The sequence below is a fragment of the Nycticebus coucang genome, chromosome 12 (assembly GCF_027406575.1).
Source record: "Nycticebus coucang isolate mNycCou1 chromosome 12, mNycCou1.pri, whole genome shotgun sequence".
Classification (NCBI taxonomy): domain Eukaryota; kingdom Metazoa; phylum Chordata; class Mammalia; order Primates; family Lorisidae; genus Nycticebus; species Nycticebus coucang.
The window spans coordinates 37,059,281-37,087,147 of NC_069791.1; positions in this window are offsets into that span (position 1 = coordinate 37,059,281).

The following is a 27,867-nucleotide window of genomic DNA, read 5'->3' on the forward strand; positions in this document are numbered from 1 at the left end:
TTTATCTGTAATTTTCATTTAATTAAAAATGTAAATAAATCAAACTTCTTCCTTAAAAATATTTACTTTACACATAAAAAAGAGGATTTATAAAGTTAGGTTTTATCTAGTTAATCAGATTTGCTTTGGGCCATAAATACATGACATATGAATATATAAGAGTAGAGGTCTAAATTTTCTTTAATATTATGAAGCAGGGGGGAAAAATGTTGCCAGTAATTATCTTTCTTGCCAGTGAGAATTCTTTTATCACTTCTGGTAAAATCCTACTAATCCTTCAAAGCTAAGTTCAAATGTCACCTCCTTTGTGTGAAGTCTTCCCTAACTCCCAAAGCCAAATTCAGGGATAGGCAACTGAGCCATAGCCAGTGACTTAAATCCATAAGGGACACTAAAATAACCCTGGGATTTTACAAAATCCCCGAAGAAAAAAATCTTTACCAGGGAGAAGGGACACAAAGAAAGGACCTGCTGAACCAGGAAGTCTCGAGGGCCCATAAGAATGTGGGTATGAGGTAACATAGGTAACCAATGACCAATAGAAGTAGACAACAATCAATGACCAATAGAAAAGGGTAATAATGCCTGGAGGCTCAGAGAGGCCACTGAAAGACTTGCAACCAATTTCAAATGAAGAGAAAGAGGGTATTTATACTTCTGCACACCTCTGCTTCTCCTTCTCTCTCACCACCTCTCCATAACGGGAGGGACACACTTCTAGCTCTCTTTGGAAGTGCTCTAAACCTTCCCTTTGTTCTTAAATAAAATTTGTCTTAGTTACACTGTGCAAGTTACTTTTGCTCTCTATTCATGCTGTCTGTGCTGTTCTAGTTTTATTTTCTGTTTCCATTCACTTTTGCTTTCAATTACTGCTGTGCCTCAGTTGAGCTTTCTAGCTCAGATGAGTAATAGAACCAGGTCAATGGGGTTCAGAGAACTGGGACCCCGACCCCCCAACAACCAGAGTGCTCACTAGAGGACTGCACATAGTTAGAAACTTGAGCCACTTGGGGTACAAGATAAACTATACCCGACTCTGCTTCCAAACCAGAACATATGACTACCAAGGATCACTAACTTGCCTCCTAAGGATCCAGCTGCCTGGCAAACTTACAGCCAAAATGAGATTCTTGGATAATAGGTGAGAGGCTGGAAACAGGCTTGAGTGTTTCTCTACAGTCCCCACCATCATAATAGATCTCCAAATTGATGTAAAATACACACTTGCAAATGCCACCTGATTCCATTTCCTTATGCTACTTTTGATGACATCAGACCACAGAATATAAACTAGGAAAGGAAGGATATAAAAAGGTGGGAGAGTAGGAGACAGGGGGAAAATGACATTATCAATGAATGGTAGAATCTATGGGGTAGGAAGACTCTTAGAATGGAGAGAGAGTTGGAATCTTAGGAGAAGGTGATCAGAGAGTGAGGACTTGGGATTGAGATCCTAGAGCAGTTGCAGTTATCAGCAGTGATGAGGTTCAGGCTATGACAAAGGAACTAATGGCTGAGGATGGTAAGGTCACTAGAAAAGAGGAGGCCAAGGGGAACAAAGGATGAGAAGGATTGGCCTCAAGAACAATATAATCACTAAGAATTATGATAGACCATGTTGGAGACAGTGACAGCCAGAAACTCAAATGTTCAAGGAATTACAAAGAGTGCCTTCATGTGCATTAGGTGACCACAGCAAGGAAGATTCTAGGAGAGAACCAGGTTTCCCAGCTGATGGAGTGAAATGGCAGGGATCTGATCAGAAGTAAAGGGACTGTCCAGAGAAGAGATGGAGGATATGAGGCATTCTTGCTGATGGCTGATGGCTGATTATGAGTTCCAAGACAGAGTAGAAGGGGTGCAAGTATTGAAGAGAGACAGGAAATGAGATCATAAAAGTGATGTGAAGATCTATGTGAGTGGTAAGAGTGGGGTTGTGGTATTCCTTGCCACATTGGGCCTGTGAAGGTAATGAAGTAGAGTTAAAGGATAAAATTCTGTTCACCTTCATGGTCTCAAGACTGATGGTAGTGATGAGTCTGGAGTCATGCATAAAGAAGAGCTTTCCTTAGCTCTTCCAGTTTAGAGGCCACGACAAAGGAGTTTCAGACAGAACACCAACATCTTCATGGCAAGCCTCTTTTGACACCTGGAGTGCTCAGGGTTTCTGGGATTCTCCTCAATATTTGTAAAACGCCACCTAGAGAATGGGAAGGTGGGTCTTACCAAGAGCATCTGGGGCTCTTCAATCCTTACGATCTTTTCTTTTCTTTGAAAAATAGAGAGCCATTTAATTTTTTTGAGGGTGAGAATGATAAAATTCAGGTTGTATTTTAGAAGTTGGTCTCAGAGGGTCAATGGGCAATGGTAATAGATAGTTTCAAGGATTTCACATCGGAAGGAATATCTTCAGATCATCTGTGTTCCAGATGCAGTCTGTTAATGGGCAATGGTAATACACAGCTTCTAAGATTTCACACTGGAAGGAATATCTTAAGATCATCTGTGGTGCAGATGCCATCCCTGACTTTTCAAAGGGCCATTAACAATTAGGAGATATTCCTTCCAGTGTGAAGCTTTAGTCTCCAGATTTTATTTATTAAGAGGCCAGTATTTCTTGAAAGGGAAACATTAAAAACCACTGTACTCACAGATCTCTCTGAAGAACATTCTTTCCCCAGAAGCTTTTCCTTACCCCTAACAAATCATTGACCATAGGTTACCTACTCAGCAAGAGTTCTTGGACTACCAAGAAGAGAGACCTACCTGCTGAATTTGGGTCTGTAACATGAATTTATAGCTGTTTCATTTCTTTGATGGCAGTTCCACCATCCCAATCCCTAAACTAGAAGATATACTCTATGTGGGTAGGGATGTTTGTCAAATGGACCCACTATACTTACTGTGAAATAGCCTGTTTTTTCACTTTACCTGTAGAAAAACAATTTTCCATGGAAGAAAACATTGGGGTGCAATGAGTGTTCAATAAATACTTGCTAAATAAATCTGGCTTTATCCCTTCATCTTTTTCCAGTCTCATGTTCTGCCAAGCAACCTGTTAGGGCCTCCCTATTGGGTGTGCTCTTACATTTCTTCATGACTTTTCTCAAGTAATTCACTCCATCTGCAATGCACCTTTCTCATATCCTCCATTTATGGAATTTCTATTCCTCTTTCAAAACCCAATGTAAATATTATCTCCTTCATTATATTTATATGTTTATATTTGATGTTAGAATCTAACATCAGTATTGAGAACGGTATTCTGATATCACCAATCAAAATATGTTTTTTTCTTCCTTATTGCTTCTAGAGTACTTGATTTACATCTAGTTATTGTATTTTTAATCTGTTGATTGCTATAGCCAGTTTTTCATGTGTCTGTATCTTCAGCTAGAATTTATAAGCCCCTGGAAATTAATGATTATATCGTAATTATGATTGTTATTTTCAAAGGGTTTATCACAATGCCTGACATATAATTGCACAATAAATACTGGATTGAATTACTTTTTTACTCCGCTTTGCCTATATATTGACCTCAGCCATTTTCTTCATCTTCTTCCATGATTCAGGTTGTGGCATTAATGAGCTCATCACTTGAATAGAGTCTCTATTAAAGGCAAAATGAGAACAATGGTATAAAATCAGTTCTGTGTGCTTCTTGACCTTAAAGCTCCTCACTATCTGAATCATCTGGATGTTACAATAGCCAGGTTATGTTACTGAACTGAAAAGGGAAGCTCACTTCTTCATTCCTCTCCTGAGTATGGGAAAATGTGATAATGGGACGCGTTATGATGTGTGCGAAGAAGGGGGAAGAGGAGGTTGCAGTTTCACTAAGTTAAAAGTTGGAGCACATTTTAGTTGGTCCCATTGTGGTTTTCTTTCTTTTCTCTTTTTTTATGAAATTGAAGAAATAAACATGTTAGATGTGGAGTTTGTGCTTTGAGTGGAGATTGTTGAAATTAGAGCAAGTAAAGAATTCTTGATGTCCTATAGCCCATAAATAACTATACCTCCTGCAGTTTTCTCCTAGAAGCCAATCTAGAATAAAAACCTAAAAGCTTCAGAGTCTAAAAAAATCTCCTTTCTCTTTTTCTTTTTTTTATTCAATCAACAAACTTTTATTAAGCACTATGCTCTAATTTTTCACAAGGAGGTTCATGGTCACAAAAGCAAATAAAACAAAGGCTTATCTTTTAAAAGATAGTACCATGATTTGTGCTATGATTCAACTGTGTGCAGAGAGTAGAAAAGAGACACACCTCACCCACATTTGCTCAACATCTGCTGTGTACTAGGCCTATTCATGAATAACAGTTCCTGCCCTCAGGGAGTTTATAATTCAGTCAGGAAAACAGTTTAATGCTTTTCTATATAGAATGATAAGACATATTCTATATATGCATTAGGCCTATTGGGGGGCATATGAGTGGGGGAGCTAGAAGAACAAATCTGCCTGGTTTGGGAATAAAAAGAGTTAAGTGCTTTTAGAAGTTTAAATGTAGTGTTTAAATCAGGTTAGGAAGATGAGGAATTTACCTGTGCAATTCAGTAAAGGAAACCACCTAAACACACAAAAGGCAGTCCCCTACAGCCTGTTAGGGAGCATCATAAAAATATCCCTGGGGAAGATCATAGAAAATATCTTTAAAGTGAAAGCACCTGAAAGTAGTCACCCCAATGAGGAGACAATGGGACTGATGTTTGAAGGCCTTGAATTTTGAATTTGAGCTAGTGAATTCTTCCTTTAAGTCTGGGATTTTGACAAAGGATTGACAAGTTTCATTATGCTAAATAGGGCAGTTAACAAAAGCACTATCATCTCACCCTACCATGAGCTCATAAAATAAAAGCTTTCTTAAAACTTTTTATGTGTAATGTAAATAGCTCATAAGAGACATGGATAATGTATATGAGAGCCCAATGAATTTTTATTGGGCTAAACTAACTCTTTTTATTTATACTGATAGGTATAAAATCATTTCTCTATCTAGCACTCTGATTACCAACAACCCAGAAACCACATTGCATTCCCTTTGGTCACCACTCCCGTGCCTCACTGACTTTTAACATGAAAGAATAGTGTTCTCTGCTTATGCATAATAAAAAAAATTTAGCACAAAACAAAAAAAGTCATAATTACAAATTTTAAAGACCCATGTCTCTTAGTTGAATAAATTTAGATTCATGTAGATTCATAAAAACCCAACTTTTAAAATAGTAAATTTTTTAAATTTAATTTTACTGTTGGAAAGTTTGTTAAGGATTAGCATTACTACATGGCCCCACCTTGAGGATTCAATGGCCTAGATGAAAGATGATGAAAACTGGATTTTGGTTGGGTGTCATGGTTCCTGCCTGTAATCCTAGGAGACCAGCCTGAACAAGAGTGAGACCCTTCTCTACTAAAAATAGAAAAACTAGCAGGGCGTTGTGGTGGTTACCTGTAAACCCTGCTATTGAGGAGGCTGTGGCAAGAAGATGACTTGAGCTCAAGAGTTTGTGGTTGTTGTGAACTATGATGCCACAGCACTCTACCTACCCAGTGCAATAGAGTGAGACTATTTCCGAACAAACAACAACAACAACAACAACAAAAAAAAAAAAAACTTGTATTTTATTAGAGACAGTGGGGGCAAAGAGAAGAAAGAAAGAGCTGCAGATGACTGAGGACACTTAACAGTTATGTGTGGGAGGGGCATAGAAAAAGAGTCTCTGCAGCTATTCTGCCTTGAATGTGCCTGAACTCATCTGATATGGAAAAGGGTTAGACCACGAAGAAAAGTCTAGAATTAATAACAAGTTTCAGATTTAATTATCTTAGTGGATAGTGGTTCCATAAAAAAGAGAACAAAGGAGAGGGAGTTTGGTTGGGATAAAATAAGGTTTTAACTTTAGAAATAATAAATTTGAGGCTTCTAAGGAATATTGGGGGTTCTAAGAATGAATCAGTGCAAAAATGCTAATACTGTGGCTACTGCCATTGCCATGGTATTAAATTATCCTTTGTCTCTGACCCAGGAGCTTCATGTCTTCTACAAGGACCCGTGAAACTGTGGCAAGTTAATATGCTAGTTCGCAAGAACAGTGAAACGTTATACCCGTCACAATTCTTGATATTTATCTTTAAAATATTGCAACATTTTAATTTGTGTAAATTATCTTAGTTTTTTCAGTTTCAGACTTCACCATAGAAAGGTCTTAACACTTAATTGACAGTCCCTAACATTTCAAACTCATAGTAGGATTAATGCATTAATTCTGACAGTTAAGGAAATGATTGTCAGCATCACGTAGAAGGAAAAAAATCAAACTACTCATATGTATGTGGTTGGTTTGCTATTACAATTATTTGACATCTAAAATACTATTTTGCATATGGGCTCAGGAAAATGTGAACTGAATCTAATTGATTAAAATTTGCTCGAATATTAACTAACCCTCTTCAGAATTACAGAATCCACCTCATAAGATAAATGCACCTGTAGCTCAGGGACTAGGGCGCTGGCCACATACAGCAGGACTGGCAGGTTCGAACCTGGCCTGGGCCTGCCAAACAACAATGACAATAACAACCAAAAAGTAGCTGGGCATTGTGGTGGGCACCTGTAGTCCCAGCTACTTGGGAGGCTGAGGCAAGAGAATCGCTTAAGCCCAAGAGTTTGAGGTTGCTGTGAGCTGTGATGCCACAGCAGTCTATGGAGGGCGACATAGTGAGGCTCTATCTCAAAAAAAAAAACCATTAACGGTACAAGTAAGTATAATAAAAGAATCCTGTGGCTCAAAGATATTACTGATGTTTATGTCCCTCCTAATTTCATATGTTGAAATCTAATGCCTAATGTGCTGACATTAAGATGTGAGACCTTTGGGTGGTGACTAGGTCATGAAGGTGAAGCCCTTGTGAATGGGGTTAGTGTCCTTATAAACTTATAAAAGAGCCTTGAAGAAGCTTGTTTACCCCTTTTACCCCTCCTACCACGTGAGAACGTAGCATGAAGACACCATCCATGAAGCAAAGAGCTTTCACCAAACAACACATCTGCTGGAAACTTGATCTTGGACTTCCTAGCCTCCCGGGCCACGGGCAATAAATTTCCATTGTTTATAAATTACCCAATCTCATATATTTTATTACAGCAGCTAGGACAGTCTAAGACAATGTCCATATTCTAAACCCAAGAAGCTGTGAACATGTTACCTTGCATGGCAAAACAGAGTTTATGGATATGATTAATTTAAGGATCTTGAGAAGGTAAGATTATCTTGGATTGTTTGGGTGATCCCCATGTAATCACAGGAATCTTTTTTTTTTTTGAGGCAGAGTCTCCCTCTGTTGCCCTGGGTAGAGTGCTGTGGTATCAGCCCAGCTCACAGCAACCTCAAACTTCTGGGTGTAAGAGATCTTCCTGCCTCAGCCTCCCAAGAAGCTGGGACTACCGGCACCCACCACAACACTTGGCCAATTTTTCTATCTTTAGTAGCAACTGCGTCTTGCTTTGCTCAGGCTGGTCTCAAGTTCCTGAGCTCAAGTGATCCTCCCGCCTTAGCCTCCCAAAGTGGTAGCATTATAGGCATGAGCCACCATGCCCAGCCCGTAGTAGTCTTTATAAGGGAAAGAGGGAGGCAAGAGAGTCAGAGTCACAGGAGTTGATGTGATGATAGAAGCAAGTTCAGAGAGTGATCTGAAGGTGCTGTACTGCTGACTTTGAAGACAAGAAAGGGGCCCAAGGTGAAGAATACAGGTGACCTCTAGAAGCCAGAAAATGCAAGGAAATTTAATTTTCACTGCAGCTTTCATCTAGAAGGAACAGATACCTGCCAGCAGCTTGATTTTAGGACTTCTGACCTCCATAAATGTAACATAATAAATTTGTGTTGTTCTAAAGTATTGTATTTGTGGTAATTTGTCACAGTATCAATAGAAAATGAAAACAGCTTTCAAAGGGTCCTACTTACACCATAACACTTAAGCACTAACTTAACTTCCTTGGTTACTTTTTATGCGTATATTGCTTTCTTTTCTTTTTTTTTTTTTTTTTCTGTAGAGACAGAGTCTCACTTTATGGCCCTCGGTACAGTGCCGTGGCCTCACACAGCTCACAGCAACCTCCAACTCCTGGGCTTAAGCAATTCTCTTGCCTCAGCCTCCCAAGTAGCTGGGACTACAGGCACCAGCCACAATGCCCAGCTACGTATATTGCTTTCTATTTCCCCCTAAGCAACACTGAGCTGAAATGAGTCCCCTTTGTTATATTTGCTGTCTCTCAGTGAGAGGTAAATCACTTTCAGAAAAGTAGGTGGAGAGGGAGTTGGAAGGGAAGGAAAGGGAGTTTCCCTAAGCAATAAAAGAAGAAAACCATCCCTGAAGCACAATTAAAAAGTAGCAAACAAACAAAGCAAAACAAAACAATATCGCTTTCCAAGGAACAACAGAACAAATATATCTGCTGTACCATGGTCCAAGAAGGATCCAGATTGCCAACTTCCCCTACATGTCTGCTTTTCCTAGTTACCCATCTACCCCATGACTCCAAAACATCTGTCTGATCTCCTCTCTCCCTGAAAAAGGAGATTTGGGTATGGGGTAGAAACTGAGGCTTGTTAAACATACCATACCCTGAGGCATGCACATGAGTCTCTTATTCATATTGCTAATGGGAGTGAAATAACACAATTGTGGATAGAAATTCAGTCCACCTGTTGAAGTCTACGCAACTCTCAACCCAAAGGAGCTAGTACAGGTATGATTCATTTGGACAAAAGTCAGGACAATAGTGGGGTGGGGATTTGAGGAGGATGCGGAAGAAAAATCTGAAGTAAGTCTTAGGCTGACAATGGCCAACATTCTTTACATAATTTCTGCTTCTTATTTGTTTGAAAGTATGGAGCGCATTTCAAAGTTTGACACTCCCCGTGACACCCAGAAGATAAACCCAGTTCGGTTTAACATAAGCACTTACTAAGTGCCAGACTCTGTGCTAGACATGGAGAAATCAAAGACAAATCCCTGCTCTTTGCTCTGAAGGGACTGACAATTGAATCCTATGCCAGCTCTTTCTGGATCATGCCCCTGTCCCATGGCATGCAGAGCTGGGTAACTGCAGCTCCCCTTTCCACAGTCCTGCACGAGACGCAGTTTATCCCCCTTAAGTTACATGGTTGGGGGAACTTCTCCCACCTTCCTAAAGTTTGCATATCCCATGACTCTGCACAGGACCAACATCTATGGGGGCTACCGGACCTCATTGTATGAACATTCTCTTATCATACATTTTATCTATTTGGAGGAAGCAGGAAGCGTGAAATCTTATTTTCCCCTATGCCTCAATCAGATTTCACTTTTACTCCAGACTTCTGGGTCCATTGGAGCAGTGGCAAGTTCTCCATTTTTCCCAGGGACAGTAACACAAGAGGTTGTCACAAAGACTCTGACACTTTTTTTTTAAAACTTTGAGTCAAAATAGGAATACTGCTATTATCTTTATTCCTAGAAATCTACATAGCTAAATTTGTCAGTGACAGAGATGAAAAAGCTTGCAAGTATATTAAAAGCAAAACCAAGGGCCCCACCAAAAAAAAAAAAAAAAAAAAAAGGGATTTCTAACCAAACAGTCCCAGGCATAAAACAAAAGCACTTATCTGTTTGCCAAAACTGTAGATTCAAACCCTTTCCAAAACCAATGGAGGGGTCACTTCCTGTCCTGTTCTTGATTTGACATGCTCACTACCAGCAGTTAGTTACACCTGTGCCTGAGAGTTTTTCTAGGCTTCATCTTTTAAAATCCCTGAAGTACTCTTTTTTTTTTTTTTTTTTTTCACTTGGCACCTTATCTTTGCACATGAAGGGTTTTGGATCAGAAAGACCATGATGGAAGTGCTCAGTGGTAGTGTTCTTTTTCTAACTTGGCTTGCCTTGCTGCCATTCCTCTCAATCCTCATGAAAACACACATGATTCAGTGATGCTCCCCCACTCGGCGTACAGCACCCTCCTCCAGGCCTCTCAGAGAGGAGCCCAGGACTTTCCTATACTAATTGTCTCCCAGCCAGTGGCTGCCTTTCCTACAGCAGCCCAAGCCAGACTTCCTTGCAGCCTGTGAATATTTCCACTCCAGTGTGTGGTGCCAAAATCCTTCCACCAGGCCTGCTCCAAGTTTTCCTGTCAAGAGAAGCTTCCAGCCTGATGTATAGTGGATTAGCACAGAACATCAAGACCAGACTTACAATCGTAAAACTGGCAGCACAGCTTCCCAAGTCGAACAATGAGACGGATGTACCCTTTAAATGAAAGGTGAAATGTATTTTCAGAGAAAGGTACCCATTTCTATAAGAACAATTTACTTGAGGTTTTAGTAAACTTAGTTAAAACTAATTTTGAAAAGTGATTTTTATTTCATACACACAAAAATGTAGAAATCCTTCATTATTATAAACATACTGAGCCCCAGCAACATTTACAAATTTGCCCTTTGTCCATCAGATCTGATTTATTGCTGCTGCTGCTTCACAAAACCTTAGAAAATCGATGCTATGTGCCAATGTCCTTCTGTTAGGGTACACTGTTTTAGCAATGACTGAGGAGAAAAATCAAGCTGGATTAGAAAAATCTAGAAAAGTAGCCTGATTTTGACAATAGTACAGGTGACCACTGTGATGTGGGATAAATATCACCCATAAAAAGCAAGCTATCGATGAAGAAATGTTTGCCGTCTACCTGCTAAACCTATTATTCATTTTTGAATTCTCAGTGTCTACTGTGTTCATGGCAAGAAGCATATTTATTTATTGAATGAAAGAATGAATAAATGAATGAACACACCCAGTTTCCCTAAAGCTGTTGATTTACCCATTCATACTTGGGCATATTGATTTTTGAAGACATTCCAGTTCCTTGGATCACAAGTTCTCTATGTTGACTACTCTTAGGAAACCACTTCAAATCAATGTTTAAAAACCTGTTGAGTTTTCTTTCTGCTTAAATTATATTGTTCTGTGGTGTTCTTTTTTTTTTTTTTTTTAAGTAAATACACATAAGGGCTATAATCCTGGCAGAATTTGAGATATTAGAGTCTCCAAGCTCTATAAAAGAAAGGTTTTGAATTGCTAAGGAAACAAGGAATGTGGTTCTCCTCTTGATTTCTGCATCACCTCCTTCTGAAAGCCTCCTTGAACATCTGCCTTCCTTTTCCCTTCCATCCTACTCCTTCCTGAAACTTCCTCTTAAAGCTCCCTAAATCCTTGTGCACTATATTGCCATCTTGGAAATGTCTCCCTTTGTCAACTGTGGCAATCCGTCTTGGTACCTTTGGTTTCCGGCATAGATCCTGGTACTTAGTGAGTACTCAGTTAATGTCAGAACAAATGAATAAAGAAGGGAATCATGGTATTAAATTTACCTGAGACATTTGTTCCTCCAGATGCTGAAAACATCCAGAAGGCTTTCAGTATGAGAAGAGTACTTTCTTCTGTTTGGGGAAAAGATCAAAGGATCCCTGCCTCAGACAAGGCCTCCATATGGTTTTTATTGTCATCTTTTTCCCCCTACTGATTAAAAAGAAAGAGAGAGAAAGGGAGAGAGTCAAAAATAATCTGGGAGACTGGCAGAACTGTGAAAAGACTGTGAAGCCATATTTTTTAAAACCTTCTGGGGATCCTTGTCAACGCAAGCTGTGCTGGCCCCAGGGCTGGGGGCCATCAGTTCCCACATCACTGCTAGACAACTTGCTTTGTGAAGGGCGTTTCCAGGGCTCCTCAGAGGCAATTCTGTCAACCTGCTCTGCCTTCCCACCAGTTCTACTTGCCCAGCACATCGCAGAGCCCACTGACGCCTTCTTGCTCAGTGGACTTTCCAGCTAAGGTTAGCCTCACCACTCTGCTGCCTCTTCTTCTGGATTTACCTGAGTTTCTGCCAATTTCCTGTCTCACTGCCTCTCTTATTTTGTCTGTTTACCTTGTCTCTTTAGTCCTTAGATTTTGCAACATATCCTTAACTTGAACCAGATCCATCCCTTCCTGGTCTACTGATATCTTCTACCTGAAGGATCTGCCAGGGGAACATTCAAAGCCCAGAGTAAGTGATCAGACAAAGCTCTATGTATTGACCAGACTCTGAAGACCATCAAGGCAACTAGCTCAGTATCTAGAAAGATAACCAGAGCAACAAGGAATCTAGAAAACAAGCAAGGAGACAATGATATGAAGAATTAAAAGCTCAAAGAGTTAAGATCACAGAGTGCCAGAAAGCCAAAGAGCCTGGGAAACAGCTACAGGGTTACAGCAACAAGACCTTGCTTCTGTATTAATTCATTGTATTTGCCAAGTAAAGTTTTATTTATATCCTACTAATGAAAGAGAAAGAGTCCAGGAGTGGATTGCATATGGTTTTGAACTGGGACTTTCCACTCTTAGTCCTTATGTTGGGCTAATTCAGTACCCAATCTCTCTGCCTGCCTCAGTTTCCTCTTCTACAAAATGGAGCTAGTAATAGCACCAACTCTAGGGAGTTTTTCTGAGCATTACACAAGGTAACATAAGTAAAGCATCAGCATATCCCTGTGCAGCAGAAAATGCTCAGTGATTATTAGTTGTCATTGTTATTAAAGTGAGGACAGTTTTTAATGTGACTATCATGGGTCACACTGATGGAGGTTAAGGTGTTTGGATCCCATGAATAAAAATTAAAAGAGTCAGTATATCTTTTTTTAAGGTTGCATAATATTCCATGGTATACATATGCCACAATTTATTAATGCATTAATGGGTCAATGGGTACTTGGGCTTCTTCCATGATTTGGCAATTATGAACTGGGCTGCGATAAACATTCTGGTGCAAATGTCTTTGTTGTAAAATGATTTTTGGTCTTCTGGATATATACCTAGTAGAGGGATTGCAGGATCAGCCTTAAAAAAAAAGATGGAGACAGGTAGCGCCTGTGGCTCAAAGGCGTAGGGTGCTGACCCCATATAATGGAGGTGGCGGGTTCAAACCCGGCCCAGGTCAAAAACTCCAAGAAAAAAAAAGAAAATGGAGACTTTACTTCTTTTATGTTTACGGGGATGGAGCTGGAACATATTCTTAGTAAAATATCACAAGAATGGAAGAAAAAGTATCCAATGTATTCAGTACTATTATGAAACCAATATATAATCACCCACACTTTCATAGGAAAGATAAAACACAACTATAGCCCGGGATGAAGGAGAGAAAGGGGTAGGAGGAGGCTGGGGGGAGGGAGGTAATCAGGGGGACCTCACCTATGATGTATATTGCAAGGGTACATGTCAAATCTATTAAGAGTAGAGTATAAATGTCTTAACACAATAATTAAGTGAGGTGAAGGCTATGTTGACCAGTTTGATGTAAGCATTCCAAATTGTATATAAAATCAGCACATTGTACCCCATAAATGCATTAATGTAAACAGTTAAGATTTAATAAAAACATTGTTAAGAGAAAAAAAGTCAATGCAATCACTTTTTCTGGTAGATAGCTTTGAAATGTAAAGATATTGAGTGTTTAGTTATGTTTTTAAGGAACTTTTTTACAGCTTTATTAAGGCACGATTGGCATACAACAAACTGTGCATCTTTCAAGTGTAGAATTTGATGAGCTGTGACATGTGCACACACCCGTAGAACCATCACCACAATCAAGATAATGAACATACCCATCACCCTCCAAAATCTTTTCCTGACCCTTTGTAATCGCTCTATCCCACTTCTCTCTGATCCACCCTCAGTCCTCTCATCATCCTCAAGCAACCACCAATCTGTTTCCTGTCACCACAGATTAGTTTCCATTTTCCTCGAATTCATATAAATGGAATCACACAGTATTACTTGGCGGGGGAGGGCGGAGAGGTCAGGCATCTTTCACTCAGTGCAAATATTTTGAAATTAATCTACATTGTTGCTTGTTGTCAATAGTTCATTCTTTTTCATTGCTGAGTAGTACTCCATTGTATACCATGATTTGTTTACCCATTCATCTGCTTATGGAGATTTGGATTGTTTCCAGTTTGGAGCTATCACAAATAAAGCAGCAGTAAACATTCTTGTACAAGTCTTTTTGTGGGCTTAGACTTTCATTTCTCTTGGGTAAATATCTATGACACGTGTATGTTTTTTAAGAAACTGCCACGCTGTTTTCCAAAATAGTTGTACCATTTATATATTTAACGGTCAAAGATTATTTTCACAAGGGTATAAAGCAGCTTTGGCTCCCTTGGTTCTTAATCTGCATCTCAGATTGCTGACTACATTCATGAGCCCTGAGTCCTCATCTTTCTTAGAAATTTAACCTAATTTGGGCGGTGCCTGTGGCTCAAGGAGTAGGGCGCCGGTCCCATATGCCAGAGGTGGCGGGTTCAAACCTAGCCCCGACCAAAAACCACAAAAAAAAAAACAAAACAAAACAAAAAAAACAAAAAAAAGAAATTTAACCTAATTTGTTTTGTTCCTCTGGGGGGAAAAACTTTTCCAAATGCGAACTCACTAATTAAACAAATCAAGTATAAAAACAAGTATATCCGGTATTGGGTAATTTACGTATTGTTATAGCCTCAATCTCTCTTAAGTCTCCATAGGGCAGGCCAGGATCTAGCAGTTCAGCGTCTGATAAATAAATCACCTATGAACTCTCTTTGCATAGCTTTTGAGGCTGTTCCCCTAGGGCCTGGTCATCCTCTCAGACTGAAGAGTCACGACACAGTGTCATATCAATCAAGCATGCCCACAAGGTTTCCACATTCTTATTCTCAACCTCACTGTCAGCCTTCACCCTTGTGAGAGCCACATGCGACTGCCTAAAATGTCACATAACTGGAATGAAAGGAATTTTCACATGTCTCAAAAAAAAAAAAACAAATTCAGACTGCAAGTACATAGTATTGTTTAAAATAATTGTTCGTCTCAATTCCAAAGGGTTAGAAATCTCTGTTCTGAGAATCTGGCTTAAAGAGAAAAAAAAAAATATGGTGCCAACGGGATGTCCTAATAATAGAACCGTCAATCCTACATGCATTCTTTGGTTGTCAACTGCTAGTGCAAATCTAAGTCCTCTCCTTTCACATCCCCCTTCCCTTCCACACAGTTCCAAAGCCCAACTCTCTCTCTCTCTCCTGTACATGGTAACTCTGTTTTCCTACCTGAAAGAAGAAAGAGGTGATGGTACGGAGAAGGGCCAGAAAAATAGAAGATGAAAAAGGAAGATAAGAGCCTATGAAATGAATTTAGCATCTTTGGTTAGAGGAGCAAAGGACAAGAGCTACTGGAGGGGGTGGGCTTGTGGAATGCTGAGTCTAAGGCAAGTTACTTTAAGTCCAGGGCACAGATGTGGGCACAGAGTTCACTCACTTCCAGTCTTGAAAACAGACATGTTGGCACCCTAAGGGCGGGACCTCAGGGAAACCATCAGAGGCTGCTCTGGGCAGGGACATTGGCATACATAGCAGGGAAGGGACTTCACCAAGCAACTTTATAGGCAGTGGGTATGGGTTGTAGCAGCAACCATGTTAACAATGGTAAAAAGAGTAGCTAACAAGCTGTACAGTGTATTAGGTATTGTACTTGGTGTCTTAAAAATATCATTCCATTGAAATGAGCATATTGTCCCAGTTTTTGAGATAAAGAAAAGAAAGCACAAGAATGTTAAGTAACTTGCACAGGCCTTGCTGCTGGAAGGTGCTGGGGGGCAGGATCACATGCAATCAGTCTGCCCTCAGGGAAAGGGGAACAGGGTGGACAGAGATGCATGTGGCCCAGAAGCTGGCAGACTGTTGTGTAAGAACACGCATGAGGCTTCCTTTGCAAACCCTTGGGAATCAGGAGGGGATGCTGTAAAGAATGGGGGCTAGCCAGCACACCAGAAAAAAACTGGCAAATGTCAATCTCAGCAGAAGGTCTTAACTCTGGGCTGTGGTCTGAATGTTTATGTTCTCCCACACCACAAAATCATATATTGAAACCTATTGCTCAATGTGATGGTGTTAGGAGGTGATCAGGTCATAAGGATGAAGCCCTCAGGAATGGGATTAGTTCCCTAGTACAAGAGGCCCTGGAGCACTGCCTTGCCTTTGCACCATGGGAGCCCACAGCAGGAAGACACCATTCTCTGAACCCAGAAGCAGGTCCTCACCAGACAATGAATCTGCCAGAGCCTTAACCTTGCACTTCCCAGTCTCCAGAACTGTGAGAAGTGCACTTCTGTTCTTCATACCCGGGCTAAAGTCTTTTGTTATAGCAGCCAGCCTCAGCTAAGACACCCCATAACTGTGTCTGCTGGGGATTACACCTTATGACACCACATCATGATTTTTAAAGATATCACTTGTAGTAGAAGGTTCAGTGGAGCCCATTATCAATGTTCCAGAAAGCAGACACACAGGGCATTAGTTTCAGGCAAGCAAGCAGTAGTCAGAGCTCTTAGTGAAGCACCCAACTGACTGTGAGCACGTTCAAGGGCAGCTGACCCAGGGAGACGAGACGGCTACCTGAGCCTGTCTGAACCCAAGGTGGGATAACAGTCATCAAAAGCTGGTTTCCTGAAAGGGATCTCTTGAATCACAGGAGTCACTACCTCCCAGAGAGATTCGAAGGTTTGGGTGGCTGTGGAAGCCTGTGAAGAAATCTGCCTGTGGCCTGAGAGTTTTTCCAGCTTCAAGCCCCGACTTCAGGCTCAAGGAGAAGACGAGCAATTAGGCTCTGCCAAGATCCAGGACCAAACCCTTTCACTCCTCGACGCTTGCCCTCACTGCTCCTGCTCTGGGCTGGGAATGCCCCGGCCCCCTATACACCCAGCAGGTATCCACTCATTTTTGAAGACACAATTAGGTTCTTCCTCGGAAAAGCCTCTCTGACAAGCTCCTTTGAGCCTATCTCCAGCCCGTGGTTCCCTTGGAGCCCCTCTAACAATAGAGCAGATTAATTTGTTCTCAAGTCTGCCTTCTCACTCAAGGCAGAAAGTTTCTTAAAGGCAGGCAAGAACCCTGTACTGTTCATCTTCAGTTCAGTACAAGACACTTTATTTTTTTTAGAATGAAGATGACAATGGGGAGTAAGTGAAAACTTCAGCAAAGAAAACCAGACTTGCTAGAAATCTTAGGCTTTCTTCTGATTTTTCTGTACCTTCCCCTAGGCCAGAATTGCTCCTCCCTTGCTATCCAGTTTTGTTAGGAAAACTGGTAATAACATGTGACAGATGGACATTGTCCTGGGAATGTCTTCAGCAAGCCTTGGGCCTCAAAGGCACCCAATTGACAGCTCCCATGATGGATGAGATTGCTCAAAAAGGAGGGGCTGCCAGAGCTGGCAGGGTGAGAGTTGATGCAAAGGGACCAGGACAAATAGGAAATTTAAAGATGTCAGAACACGGATTGTCACTGTAATCGTCATTGCTGTCCAATATGCCACAAAACAGGCAAGAGCCATGTTCAGACATGACTTAAAATTTGAGATATAAAGATGTGACTCTCCCCAAAATAAAAATTGGTACCACGCATCGTCAGCATCATCACCAAAAGCCTGGGCATTCTTTTGATATGAAGACATATCTTTCAAGAACAACTTTCTCCAACTCTTTCCTAGGAATAAGGTGAAGGGGCTTAACTCTTAACTCTTCTTATGGAAGAAGAGTTCAGATTTATTTATTTATTTATTTATTTATTTATTTATTTATTTATTGCAGTTTTTGGCCAGGGCTGGGTTTGAACCCACCACCTCCGGCATATGGGGCCAGCTCCCTACTCCTTTAAGCCATAGGCGCTGCCCCCAAGAGTTCAGATTATTTATACTGGCATTATTTTATTTTGTTCTAAGTGCTTTACCAGAGTCTTTTCTATGGTAGTTAGAAATATATCTTCCTAATCATTCAGTTTATAAGCCTATCACTGCATGGGCCACTCCAGCTTCTAGCTTTTAGAAATATTTAATAAAATGTAAAATACAGTCAAAACAAAACTAGTGTTAATTATATTTAAGATTTTCTTTTCCTTCTTCTTTTTTTTTTTTTTTTTCAAAAAGAGGGTATACGCCTTTCTGAGGCTTAATTATACCTAAAAAAGATTTTGTTGTGAAGGGGGTGGGTGATTTTAATTTACTATATTGATTCCTCTGAGACATCCCTTGAGCTATAAATTGACATTAATTATTCATGGCCCAGAAAGGTCCTATATTAGAAGAAAATTTTTCCATTAAGACTTAATTCACTAGCTCAACACTTTAAAAAGTTGATGCCAGGGTTATCAGAGGTACAAATGTGTTCTAATCCTGGCAGCGTGGGGTAAATCTGGTATGTCTGCCACAGTGATGAGGTAAAAATACAGGGCAATTGACGAGGAGAAGAGAAACAGACCAACAAAAATCTCTCTTTGCCTACATTATTTACAGAGAGAATCATTATCATCATCACTATCCAGCTAAAAAGACTCTTGGCTCAGTACCCAAGATCATCTTCCTTTAATAACAAAAGACTTTGTTCCCTGGCCTCAGACATCTTTTGTGCCCACCCTTCTTGTTTTTATTATTTCTGCTCTAGGACAAATGTGCTCACAGAAATATGCCCCAATCTGGCTCCTCCGTAGGGAATTGACCATAGGTCATGGACCACAGAATGACATACTACATTATCTTCCAATCAAACAAAAAATAATAAACAGGAGGAACTAGCTACGAGGTCTTGAAAGCATAGACCTCATAGCCAGCCCTGCCTTTGAAGTTTCACTTTTTTATTCAATACTGATGTGGTGTTGTTCTTAGCCTATGACCTGTGTGCTGTCCCCTGCAGATGGTGGAGATCTGAGGGCCATTGTTGTGGAGCGTGTTCATTAGCTATGAAAAAACAGACTGTGAATGAATGAAACAAAATGTCAAATCCCTTCAGATTCTTTAAGAATAAAAGCAAATGCACCAGATACTGAATACGGCTAGGTTTTATGTGTGTGAGGGAGCTGAATTAATATTATCCATTAAATATATTCTATCAAAGGAGAGAAAACCCGGCACTGATTTAAGTTTTTTAGGATGCCTGTCAAATCTAGGTGATATTGTTACATCCTTTTAAAATAAAATACCATTTATACCATGTGTAGAGTATATACCAAGGCCTCCTCAAGTGACTTTGAAAGGAGATGAAATTCCTCAACAGATGGAAGAAGAATGGATGCCACAGACAGAGATAATCCATATGCTAGAGAATGTTGCTAAATAGCTCACTTCATGGAATGGAAAGGTCAGTTGTTTGGAAGAAAATTCAAATTCAGCAGGCCCTTCTCTGAGTTTGAGTCTTCCTTCATTTATTCTTTCAAATGTTTATAGAGTGCCTGCTATCTGCCCATACTGTTCTTGGGTCTGTGGCTGTGGCACTGGGGAAGAATGGACCCCTACCCTCAAGTTGATGACCCTTCCAGTCTGGTTCTGTCTGCTGAGAAGATCCTGGCCACCCTAATTATCTAGTTATCACAGAGCTTCCATAGTTAACAGTGTGCCCAAATTAGGTAGTCTAAGGTAATATTTCTAAATGAGGGTTTTTTTTTTGGTTTTGTCTGTTTTTAATTACGTGCAAGGTAAGATTGTGAAACGTGCAGCCACTTTGGAAAGCAGTTTAGCATTTCTTAAAAAGGTTAACTGTAGAGTTGCTATATGATCAAGAAACTCTATTCCCTAGGTGTATGTTCACAAGAAATTCGAAAATCAGCTGGATGTGGTGGCTCATGCCTATAATCCTAGCACTCCGGGAGGTCAAGGCAGGGGTGGGGAAGGGGGAGGGGGAGGAATAGCTTGAGCTCAGGAGTTAGAGATCGTCTTGAGCAAGAACAAGACCCCATTTCTAAAAATGAGTATTGTGGAAGGTACCTATAGGCCCAGCTACTTGGGAGGCTGAGGCAAGAGGATCACTTGAGCCCAATAGTTTGAGGTTGCTGTGAGCTATTATGCCTTAGCACTCTATGGAGGGTAACAAAGTAAGACTCTCAAAAAAAAAGAAATTCAAAAATCTATGTACAAAAACATGTACTTGAATATTCATAGCAGTATTATTTATACTAGTGCAAAAGAGGAAACAACCCAAATGTCCATCAACTAATGAATGGGCAAATGAAAGGCAGCAGAGCTGGACAAGGTAAGATTATTTGGCCATTAAAAAGAATGAAGTACTGAAAACCACTGCAACATGGCTGCAACACAAAGACGTCATGCTAAGAAAGAAGCCTGGCACAGGAGGCCACATGTTATATGATTCCATGTGTATGAAGTGTCCAAAACAGACAAATGCATAGAAACAAGAAGTAAACTAGTGGTTTCCAGGGGGTGGGCAAGAGAAAACGAGGAGGGTTGCCCAGGGGCATAGGATTTCTTTTAGATGCAATGAAATTTTCTGAAATTAGATATTGGTGATCATTTTACAACTCTCCGAAGATACTCAAAGCCACCAAATTGGGCATTTAGAAAGGGTGAATTTTTTGTGTGGTGTGTGAATTTACGTCTCAATAAAGCTTTTATGTAAAAATGAATACATGAATCTTACACAAAAATGAATACGTGACTAGATAAAGCCTGACCCTTGTTTTTAAGACTGCTGTTCCTTTCTTGATTCCTTCATTAATCACCCGCCTGCCTGTCCACCTCCAAGGCCCACCTGCTCAGGTAGTGTAGTCTTCATGCCTTAGCTTCTTGCCTTCTTAGATCTGTAAGAGATGTTCTTGACTTTTTTGTGAAAAGGAGTTGGGAGAATATAGAAGGGCAGAGAATGGTCAAAGAAAGGGTGAAGAGAACAAAAGATCAGGGCTACACATCAGAGTCAAATGACCAGCAATATGTGAGCAAAGGGCTGACGGAGTGTGAGCTCCAACACCAGGGAAGGAGGGGAGAGGTGTGAATGAGGAAATGAGAGGAAAGATTTTAAAATCGCACACTAAAGGGCAGCGCCTGTGGCTCAAAGGAGTAGGGTGGCGGGTTCAAGCCCAGCCCTGGCCAAAAACTACAAAAAAAAAAAAAAAAAAAAAAAATAGCACACTAGGTTAAGACTTAGATTTCTCCTTAACACAATCCAAGAAATGCAATAACAAGTAGAGTTGTCTTCCAATTCCTTTTTTTTTTTTCTTTTTTAACCAAGCCATGTGAAGACCAAAGGTTTTTAAGTTAACAGTTTTTATTCTCACTTTTAGTTGAAATAGGGGGAGGCACAGAAAAGCAGTGGGGTTTATCGGGTTACACAGCCACTTTGATAAAGTCTTCAGATTAGAATCTGGATCTGCAAACTCAAGTTCTTGGATCTCTTCTGCTGAGAACACAAATTCTAGAGTCAAATTGCTTGAATTTGAATCACAGCCCTGCCACTTACTAACTGTGCCTCTGTTTTCCCCATTGATAGTTTCCAACTCAGAGGATATCTGTGAGGACTAAATAGGTTAATGTATAAAGAAAATTTTAGGACACTCTACAAATGTTACGCAGCAGCAGCAGCAGTAATAACAATAGTAACAGTATTAGGTGGTAGTAATGTTAGTTGAAACCATTTTGCCACTCTTCTGATATTTTGCTCAAAAAAATTTACGGACTTGGCTCTGGTTCCCTATATATAGGAATAGTAAATGTCAGTTAAACTTATAAGAGATACATTATACTTTTTTTAAACAGTTCGTTTCCTGACAGGTACAGATAAATCGCCTTGGCCCTCATATCAGAAGACAGGCTCAAGTGAGCAAAGAATTTTTTGAGGTCTTCAAGAAATTCCTCTTGACAGAGGACATGAAGGCCTCTTTCTCACCCTACTTTCTGTTGGGGGGACCTAATGCAGCCACACATGAACCCTTCCCCCCCCCACCTCCTTCTCTCCTCCTAAGACAAAGACACAAAGGATCTGGCCAGCCCCACCCTTCTGAGAAGTTCCTGTCAAAGACCCTAACTTTCCAGGCAAAGTTGGAAAGTGGGGGGCCCCTACAGCCCTATATAAAAGGGGTCTCTAATTGCCCCCAGGCGCAGACACCACCTTGGCACTGCCCAGGCAGCTCACCCTCCCCTTTCAATAAAGCTAGCTTTGACAGGGGCGGGTGGCTCATGCCTGTAACCCTAGCACTCTAAGAGGCCAAGGTGGGTGAACTGCCTGATGTCATGGGTTTGAGACCAGCCTGAGCCAGAGCAAGACCCTGACTCTAAAATGGGCAGGGCACTGTGGCAGGGACCTACAGTCCCAGCTACTTGGGAGGCTAAGGCAAGAGAATCGCTTGAGCACAAGAGTTTGAAGTTGCTGCAAGCTATGCCGCCATGGCACTCTCCCCGGGGCAACAAAGTGAGACTCTGTCTCAAAAATAAATAAATAAATAAATAATAAATAAAAACCTGGCCTGAACATTTTATCACTGATTATACCTTTCATTTTTCTGAATGGGATGATGATAAGAAATGTTGATCTTGACACACATCTAAAGTGACACACTTCATATCAATTCTCCCCTATAAAGAAAGAAGAAATTACCCAGCTAGTTAGAAACCAGGAGCCATAGCCTGTGCAGGGTTCACACTGACCAGACTCCAGTGATGGTAAATCACGGTAAGAGAATGTTCATCTATCTCTCCCAGGAAGGGTCCTGCTGCTTGAAAGATTTTAAGTTATTTCCTTCTCACTATGGTTGCCATTTCCAGGCCCTTGGGAAGTAAGGCTTGAACGGGATTCTGCCTCAGCCAAGCTCATACCCACCTCTCACTTTTAACCCTCACAGTACTGTCACAAAGACACGGCTCATTCTCATTATAATGTTGAGGAAACTGGGGCTCAGAAAAGCTTCAGTGCCTTCACCAAAGTCAAAAGTCATACCTGGGCTTATTTAAGGTCACAAACCTGGAATGAGGGATGGATTTCAAACCCTAACTTTCAATTCAGGCTTCTTTGTGATAGATATATCACAGTTTCCAAGGCTGGGGACTAGGAGCCAGAGCTGGTCTTGCCCAAAAATACAGAGGTATCCTTAGCGTCTCAGCCATCAGAGCTACCCCCAAAGCCAGTCTTGTTGCTAGCCTTCATTCTTCACCCTATAAATTTTAGGCCTAAAACATCTCTCCCAGGTTAACAACATTTTCCTCCACCCAATCTATTATCTTACAAGCTGGCTGATTAACTAATTTGAGTTTTACACCCTCCTTACACTCCCATCTGGGTAGCATATGTTCATTCAGTGACTGAACATTTATTGAACGATATCACACAAAAAACATCTTTGCTAGGTATGGACAGTATAGAGGAAAAAGAAAAAAAAAAAAAAAGGAAGGAAGCAAGGTCCATGTCCTAAAGGCATTTACAATCTGGTAAGGAAGAGAAGATGAACAGAGATGATTATAGCTGAAATCACAAAGTCCTGAGTTCCCTAGGGAGGATGGCAATTACCAAAGCATGTGAACAGCGACCTTTCTGGAAGGGATGCTTCCCTAACAGTCTAAGGCTCAGAGTTCAGGGACACCCACAGATTAAGTCAAAGACAAGTCAATAAAGTCAATAAAAAAATCTACAATTATGCCTACAAAAAGGTAGGATAGGAACAGAAAATCTAGTGAATGTGTGCAAGGCACATTGCTATGGGAACTGTACTCTTTCCAGAGATAGAGCTTTTCCAAGAGTGGGGACCGGGGGATGGGAAGGAAACAAACAAACAAAAAGAGCTTAACATGGATCTAGCAACATAGACCTCAGACACAGCAGGTCATTTTGTTCCAAAAATCTATAACACAATCAATTCTTGATTAAGAATTTTTTAAATTATTTTTATAGAGATAATTCAGCATTTCTATAGCCATCCTCACCAACTAATTTCTACTTATTCAATTTTAAAAAGAGACGTCAGCTGTAGATGTCTGGAGAATAAAGAATGCACAGAGATGAAGCCGGGGTCGGTGTTGTGCTCTTTTGTGATGAAACCATAGTGCTCTGGTACCTAAATCCCACTTTTTTTTTTTTTAACCTGCCACACTTGAAAAAGTCTACAGAAATGTGAATATATTTCCATGACTGTGAAATATTTTTCTTTGGGCCAATTAGGGGAAAGGGATGAAGGACATCGGATACAGCAAAGCATGTGTAATCCCTGATTACCCAGCTCCTCCTCCACCTGCTGATCGTCAGTCAGGGTTCTCCGGGTCTTAACTTTTTTTCCAATCCCAATTACTCAATGTAAACAAATGAAGAGTAAGTATGGGTATTCAATGTGATTCATTTGAACAGAAGGTAGGAAACATTAGTATCGATGTATTCCAGGACTTGCAAGCAAAGCACAACTAAATTTAGCAGCCAGTGATATTGATTTGATTAAAAATGGTTTAAGACTTGTAAATGTCACTGGAACTTAGCAAAATGAATATTATTAAATCCTTCTGGTGATGGGGAAAACTAACAAAGGGATTTGCAGTGGTTTCTGTAATTAATTGCTCTGTCATGATTTATATTAACTTACAGTACAACTCCATTAGCTCAGACCTGTCATCTCTGCTCAAGGAACCACCAAGTAATCACTAGCACATTAAAGAATAAATTAGTTTTTGGCTTGGCGCCTAGTTGTAGAATGTTTCATTTGTGTCTGCTGTAGACATATGTACCTAATAAAGTTGGGACGAATGAGTTAAAGTACATATATATCAATGTCAGTGGGTTATATTTGAGAGACAATATGCTCAGCATTGTTCATTAGGGCTAATGAATCACGGTATTTCAGCCATCACCTTGTGTTTAGCAAATGCCTTCAGGTAAGCTGAGATGCAAAAGATTCCTTGAAAATAGGTTCATCTCCAGAGAGTTTACCCTCTTAGCAGTCTGTGGCCTGTGGTTGTAATAATAGCTTCATGTGGTTTTTGTTAACACTTCATTACCCTAAAGTTGGATAAATTATCCTCCTTCTTCTGCCCTACATGCAAACACAAAGCCAAGGCTTTAGCTACTACTCCTTACCCTAGATTATGAGGATTTGTAAGGTTCTATCAGATCATCTTTGACTTTGATAGTTGGATGATGCCCTAAGCAGTGCTTGATAGAGGACTGTTTTGCATTTCAAAGAAAGCTCCAATCGCCTTGAGGGTTTGTAAACTAAAACTTGAACCACTTCCTTTTCATTTCAGGCCAAGGAAAGCTCCACTGGCACTCGGCTGGCCTGGATGATAACTGACACAGAGAGGGGAACCTGTGGGCAATGTCCTACGTCCAGGAAAGCTTGTGGCCCCAAGAGCTCACCAAGTCTGCAAGGCTCCAAGGGCAAAGTCATTTCCGTTCAAAATCTCTGGGCACTACCCAGACGTTCATAATTTGTCCTGGATCATTTCTGCAATTTGAATCATCAGATGTCAGCAACTCCTTCACAGATGCTATGCCTGCAGTGCAAGGAGCTTGCTACACGGGGGCTTCTCCTGCCTGGCTGAATAGAGTGACAAATGTCCAAAATGCAGAGAGATTGCAGCCTTAGCCAGCTGGAAAATGCATACATTGTTGAGGATAAAATATGAAGAGTGTGAGTCAGTTTATGAAATATGGGGAAGCTTATTTCTGCTCTTCTAATATGTTAAGTGATTAGATTTCATATTTGCAATGATTCCTGCCGATGGCTTTGTATTTAATTGGGGGTAAACCCGGAAACATCCCCAAATCCATTCTATTTGCGTCCTGCATATTGTTATATACTTCTGCCTTCATTTTAAATAACGAACCAAGTAAAAAAGAAACACTTGCTCTTGAAACATAAAACAAATATTTTTACAAAGAGCAGTCCCTAGGGAAGAAGGAGAGGGATGACAAGACATTAGAAAGGACAGGATGAAATATGGTATCACAGAAGCAACGCTTCAAGAATAGACTAGGTTTTGGTAAAATTGTTTTTTGTAAAATTATAAATATCAGTTTCAGCTAACCAATAAACGAGGAAGGAAATAGTAAGCTAGCCGTTCTGTGAATTGTTCCACTTATTCATATGATGCTCTTACTAAAAACCATCCCAGCTACGGGGACAGGATTTAAAACAGTGTCTGTGAAATAACTTCTTAGCTATAGAGGCTCATGTTTACTTTTTATGAAATTTTATCATGATTTCCCTTTGATCCTAACATAGCAGCAGTTAGATATAAAAATATACCCCCAATTAGATTTTAATAGTAATAACTGTCAGCATTGAAGTTGTTCAGTAGTAGGTGAAACATTTCATCAAAATAGGAATAAAATGAAAATAGAGGGTGCAAAGAGGAAAAAAAAAGAAATCGATGAGCCAGTCAAAATGATTAGTTTGGCAGATTACTTTTTATGAAATTAGACCCCTTTATTTTTCGATCTCTCTTATTTTCAGTTGCTGTTGGAGCAAATTAGCAGACAGACTCGTGGGCAGACAGGATGAGGAAGCAGTGGGAGGAACACAAAGCAAATCCTTTCCTCAGGCCGCGCTTTGTGATTCTCGCCCTTTTGTTTATGCTTTTCCCCAAGGATTGGGAAGTATCAAATATAGATTCTAAATCTATTACAACAGTGGATTCCCTATGCACAAAAAAGAAACACATGCAGATCAAACAGCCAGCTTTTCCCAGCTTTTCCGGATGGATAACATAGAAGCAGCTAGACTATCCAAACAGTTACAAAAATAGGGGTGATTCAGAAAGCATTGACAATTCCCTCTTCCACCATCTTTTGTTTGGGTCAACTAGCTAATAATCTAGAAAGAGAAATTAAAATATCATTTTTGTCTTGTTTCTCGAATCTGTTGGCCAGATTTTCTTTTCCTTTTTTCTTTTTTCTCTTTTTTTTTGCTTGACCACTTCAAACAAATTATACAGCTTTCTCCCTTTTTTTCCCCTCCACTTTGAGCTCTGGCGGAAGTTTCGCATGCAGGGTTGAGCCCCAAGTCTCTCAGTAAAGCAAATGTTTCATTTTCAGCAGAGCCCACATATTCCATTCAGACTCGCTTCTTTCACTTCTAGATATAAAGAGCAGCTGTGTCTCCCTAGTTGCTAAAGAAGATCCTATGTACAAAGTTAACAAAACATAGCTCAGACAATGGATTTGATCTCTACAGCAGGGAAGCCGTTACTTTTCAAATTCATCTCTTTCTGGCTGCAACAAATTACAGGTCCCTGAAAAGATCTGGTGACCCTTTTTAAGTGTGCTTGTTGAACAAGCTCAGAGGTGACCATATGATTTAGTGCAGCATGTTAACATTTTGCAAAGCACCATGGTCCAATACAGACCATCTATGGAGTACAGGCTCCCTCAGTTGGTAGCGTTCAGGGGATCCATTAACTCTGCACAAACTATTTATTTAACTACTTTCTACTGACTGATGGAAGTGTTTACCTCTTGTTGGTACCTCCCCACCACCACCACCACCACAACATACACAAAATACTTTTACCTCCTCAACATGATATTCTTTAAATATTTATTCTCCATTTATTTCATGGGACTGGGAAAAACTTACTTTGATTAGCAAATTCAAATAGTCCTGTATGTACCTACTTGGGAGATATATTCAAGCATACAGACTACAAATAATGAAAAGATCATTTCTCCAGAAAAGCATTATGCCACATATTGAGGACTTTGCAGGCTTTCCCCTAACCTCAGAATATGTGCAAGTTGTAGTCTTGGTTAGTGGTGAGATCTCAAGCAACTTGCACATGTATCTCCCCAAAGATGTTCAACGAAGTTAGGTCTAGAGAATTGTGCCACTTGAATATACAACACTTGAATACTAATTTCCCCACCTCTCCTTTCCCCCTCCCTCCCCACTCAGGAAATGTCCTTAGAAGCACAAGTTGAAGGGTGTTGTGTGTCTGACTCAGTGTACTGAATTTTCTTTCTTTCTTTTTTTTTTTTTTGCTGCCTCTTAATCATTGGTGCTCTGGCCAACTAG